Here is a 5,476-nt window from a genome sequence, read left to right on the forward strand (position 1 = left end):
AATCAGGAACCAGATGGTGACACATGGTGCAGAGACAGCAATTTAGATAGGTTCGGGTCGTCTGATCGACGTAATACCCTACGTCCTGTGTCTTTAGTGTATTGTATTGAGATATAGTAGATAGATCTAGATGGATCGTCTATGTATCTTGTCCGCTAGGGGACCCCTGCCTCTCCTTATATAGTCTAGAGGAGCAGGGTTACAAGGTAAGTATCCTATTTGGTACTATACAATGTCTTGCGGTGCACGCCGAGCAGCGTCGTGCATGCCTTGATCTTGTGGGCTAGGCCACACCTGGGGGCGCAGCCCATGTCTTGGGGGCCATACCCCCATAGCTAGTCCTCGAGCCTGATAGTAGGTGACGTAGTCACGTGGTGCCAGGGTCAGAAAGTAGAAGACTAGCCGAGCAGGTAGCCAGTCCCCGGGCATAGCCTCGAGATAAGAACAAGCACATTCACCGCAAGGTGAAGTGTGCCCACTTAGTCCCCGAGCCTGTTGGAAGATGGAGAATGAATCTTGTAGCAGGGTCAAAGAAAAGGAAGTCTGAAACCTTGCCGACGTCGTTCGATATGTGTGTATCAAGGCCCCAGACATGCTGCCCAAGATCAGCACCCTGATCTGAATAGCATGGAGCAGCTTGATAGAACACCGATGAGACATAGCAAGATCCGAGCACCGAGGAGTCCTCCGCGTAGCTGGCGATGTCCGACAACCCAGGGAGTTCCTGGCGTAGCTAGCGATGATCGAGCACCGAGGAGCGAGGAGTCCCCGATGTTGCTGGCGATGACTGAGCACCGAGGAGCGAGGAGTCCCCGGCGTCGCTGGCGATGACCGAGCACCGAGGAGCAAGGAGTCTTCGGCGTCATTAGCGATGTCCAAGCACCAAGGAGTTCCCGGCTAAGCTGGCGATGTCTGAGCACCGAGGAGCGAGGAGTCCCCAACGTTGCTAGCGATGACCAAGCATCGAGGAGTGAGGAGTCTCCGACATCGCTAGCAATGTTCGAGCACCGAGGAGTTCCCGGCGAAGCTGGCAATGTCCGAGCACCGAGGAGCGAGGAGTCCCTGATGTTGCTGGCGATGACTGAGCACCGAGGAGCGAGGAGTCCTCGGCATTGCTGGTGATGATCGAGCACCGAGGAGCGAGGAGTCCTTGGCATCGCTGGTGATGATCGAGCACCGAGGAATGAGGAGTCCCCGGTGTCGCTGGTGATGACCGAGCACCGAGGAGCGAGGAGTCCCTGGTGTCGCTGGCGATGATCGAGCATCGAGGAGCGAGGAGTCCCCGGCATCGCTGACGATGTCCAAGCACCGAGGAGCGAGGAGTCCTCGATGTCGCTGGCAATGACCAAGCATCGAGGAGCGAGGAGTCCTCGGCATCACTGGTGATGATCGAGCACCGAGGAGTAGGGAGTCCCCGGCATCGTTGGCAATGTCCAAGCACCGAGGAGGAAGGAGTCCCCGGCGTCGCTGGCGATGACCGAGCACCGAGGAACAAGGAGTCCCTGGTGTTGCCGGGGATGACCGAGCACCGAGGAGCGAGGGTCCCCAGCATCGCTATCGATGATCGAGCACCGAGGAGTGAGGAGTCCCCGGTGTCACTGGTGATGTTCGAGCACCGAGGAACGAGGAGTCCCCAGCATAGGCGGTGAGGTTCGAGCACTGACATAGTTGGCGACGTCCGTGCGGTGAAGTGTGCCCACTTAATCCTTGAGCATGAAGAATCCGAGCGCTAAGGAGTAACCGATGTAGCTGGCGATGAAGCATGAGCGGCGAACAATCTGGTCAACTAGTCGACAGTGAAGTGAGCATTGAGTAGAAGTGACCGGCGAACAGTTCGATCAACTGGTCGGTGATGGAGTCCATGAACCGAGCGGTTTGTCCAGTTGATCAGTGGAGAAGCCCGAGCACCAGGTGATCCGATCACCTAGACGATGATCCTGCAATACAAACATGTAGAACGGGTAGTATATGATGTAAAAATAGATGAACTCTAGAGAAAAATCAGCAATGGTGATGAAACGGCGTATGCAGTTTGGTGATCAGTTGGTGTGAAAATATATTTATGTTTAATATAAACCGCCCGAACAGTTAGTGTGTAGCTAAGTCTCCAGCCCTAGCTAGCCCATAGTCCACAACATCGAGCGCAGAGCCTGTGCACGTGTAGGAGGAACAGGCGTGACCAAGGAGCCACTGCCGACCACCTATAATGCAGAGCGTGGAGCCCATAGCATGTTTAGGGAGGAGCCAGAGATAGGGCTGTCTGTGGAGGCGTTCGAGCATCAACATGACTGTTCGAGGGTTTGGAAAATCGTTTGGAGAGCAAACATGGAGAAAATAGTCCAAAGAAACATTATGGCGATATATGGAGATTTGGAGAATATTTAAAAGAATATTAAAGCGTGACTTAGCTTTAGACGGAGCGTCTAGTCGGTGACGTATGGTGTTATCTAGTTGGCGTTGAAGCGAGCACCTGGCGGGCGGTGAGTTGTTGGTGAAGATGACCTCGGAGGTGGTTCTGAGATTGGATCGGCTGTCGCGGGGGCTGGTGTAGCCAGCGATGAATCGTCATCATGGATCGACATGGATGTCCACAAGATTGACAATGAGAACGCGTTGTTGATTTGAGGTCCATCTGGCTCACCATGGATCAAGCTCACACCCCTACCTGGTGCACCAACTGTCGATAGAATATCGTCGGTAGTCCACCAAGGGGTATCCTATGATGGCAGATTTGTCGGTGGAGATGCACGTAATTAGGAACCAGATGGTGACACAAGGCGTAGAGATAGCGATTTAGATAGGTTCAGGCCATTTAATCGACATAATACCCTACGTCCTATGTCTTTGGTGTATTGTATTGAGATGTAGTAGATAGATCTAGATGGATCGTCTATGTATCTTGTCCGCTAGGGGACCCCTGCCTCTCCTTATATAGTCTGGAGGAGTAGGGTTACAAGGTAAGTATCCTATTTGGTACTATACAATGTCTTGCAGTGCACACCGAGCAGCGCCGTGCACGCCTTGATCTTGTGGGCTGAGCCACCCCTGGGGGCGCAGCCCATGTCTTGGGGGCCATACCCCCACAGGAGGTTTTCTAGCTCCAAGTAGAGCTTGGAGTAAGGAGGGTGAGGTTGGAGCATAACCAGCCAAGCCTATTTATAGGTCGACAATGTTGGTTCGGCCGGCAATGTTGGTTTGGCCGGTGAGATATTTTCTCGCTACACGCTCGTGTTTAGATTGGCTAGGTCGGTTTGCCACCATGCGGCCTTATCCATGCGTGTGGCAAACGTTACTTAGTGGCTACCCATGGTGGTGCTGGCAGGGAGCGGCCATAGCGATGCGTGTCGATGGTGCCATAGTGAGAGGGAGAGAGGAGGGGAGGAGCGTTCATGGGGTCGAGAAGGTTCATGAGAGCGCGATCAATCTTATCCACTCAGTGTTGGGTGGGTATAGCGTGGCCATGGCATGGCCGAGGCGGGTGCCATGATGTGGTATTCCCGTCATCTAGAGGTAGACGACGGTGATGACACGTGGACCCCATTCATTGCCACCGTAGCCCCCACCCGCGCCCGCGCCCGCGCCGTCAGAGGAGGAGGAGAAAGAGAGGAGGAGGAGGAGAGGAGGAAGAAGGAGGAAGAGAAGGAGAAGGAGGAAGAAGGAGGAAGGAGGAAGAACAAGGAGGAGGCGCCTTGGCCTCCGTTGCCACGTCCCCGATGCTTCCCTAGCCATCGCCTTGTCCACCGGTGCCCTGGCCCCTTCACCACCGCCGCCCTACGATGCCCACCAGGTATGCCCTACCGTCGTCGTCGTCATAGTATTACAAGTAGTTGCGATGGTAGTAGTGGTAGAGTAGCAGTGGTGGTAGTCGTAGGAGTGGTTGTGACATTGTAATATATATGTGGTTGGATATAATCTTGTGCATGTCGGCCATCGTGCCGTTCATATATATGTGCATGTCGGCCATCGTGCTATTGGTTTTCTTGTAGGTTTTGGAAACCTCACCGTGCAGGGGAGGTGATGCTGAAATTTTGTATTGACAGTTTTATGTTTCTTTTTTTGTAGAGAAGAGCCCATTGGAGCGGAGCCGGGTACCTCGGTGACCCCGATCGCCTTCCTCACCACTGCAGGTCTACCTGCACCACATTGCCTCGCCACTGCACCGACCTACCATGGCCCCGCTAGCCTAACTCCACTGCCACCCTAGATATAACCCCTCTTTCCGTATCATGGTTGTAGATCACGTAACCTAGTTAGGCGTCTCCCGTTCGAAAGAGATACGGTTGTAAATATGCAGATATTTCCATATCTAAAACCGTATCTATTTCGAATTGTCCATGTTTTTTGGATGGCCTACGGATGCATAGGTGGGGTTAGTTTCCATGGTCTGCTCCAATCCGAGATAGAGTTTCGGCATCATCTCCCTGTTGATCTCTGGATACACACTCTCCCTAGCAGGATGTGTATTTGGAGAACAGCGGGGAGGTGCTGCCAAAATTCTATCTTGGATAGGAGTAGAGCATGGAAACTAACCTCATCTATGGATCCTCGCATGGGATTAGGACCTATCCTCACCTATTAGATAGTAGGAACATCGTATAGATGCAATTGATGTTTATATTACTCGCCGCTATAAATGTTAGAGGATGGAGGACCGTGAGTGGATGTACACGGGCCGCGTAAGTTAGGGTTAGGTCAGCCATGAATGGATCGATAAGACCGATGCTTTCTTGGAACAGGCATTTGGCGTAGCTGCTAAAGGAGCAAGTAAAATTTGCTATCCCTGCAGCAAATGTGCAAACAGGAAAAGACAAATGAAGAAGGTCATGGGGGAACATCTTTGGAAGAATGGATTTACAACAGACTATACTCGGTGGGTCTGCCATGGTGAAGCCGATCATATGAGAGAGGAGGTGGTGAGACCACACGTCGAGGATTATGATGCTGATGCTGGGGTAGCAAACATGTTAAATGACTATCATGAGGCACAGTTCGCTGAAGGACGTACAGAGGAGGAGCCAGAGGCAACTGCAAAGGCGTTCTATGATATGTTTGCCACAGCACGGAAACCTCTTCACATCCAGACAAAGGTTTCTCAACTGGATGCCATTGGACGCATAATGGTGTTAAAGCCCCAGTATAGCCTGAGTTGAGACGCCTTCGATGGTATGTTGATAGTTATTAGCAGCCTGCTTCCGGAGGGTCACCTTCTGCCAAAGAGCATGCATGAGTCACAGAAACTCCTTCATGCACTTAAGATGCCGTATGAGCAGATACATGCTTGCCCAAAGGGGTGCGTCATATTTAGGAAAGAATACGTGGAAGCAAAGTACTGTCCAAAGTATAAATCCTCTAGGTTCCTAGAGGTAGATTCTGGTGATGGCCAGAAGAGGCAGCTTCACATTCCCGTGACAATCCTATGGCACCTTTTGTTCATACCGAGGATCCAATGGCAATACATGATCGAGGAACCACAAAA

The 5,476-nt window shown here is 52.2% G+C and overlaps 1 pseudogene; it reads left to right on the forward strand.

The window, feature by feature from the left end:
* The first annotated feature begins 4,643 nt into the window (after positions 1 to 4,643).
* On the forward strand, positions 4,644 to 5,234 carry LOC136478524 (uncharacterized; annotated as a pseudogene).
* Positions 5,235 to 5,476: the final 242 nt, after the last annotated feature.

Source organism: Miscanthus floridulus, chromosome 8 (genome assembly GCF_019320115.1).
Source record: "Miscanthus floridulus cultivar M001 chromosome 8, ASM1932011v1, whole genome shotgun sequence".
In the NCBI taxonomy this organism is placed as follows: Eukaryota; Viridiplantae; Streptophyta; class Magnoliopsida; order Poales; family Poaceae; genus Miscanthus; species Miscanthus floridulus.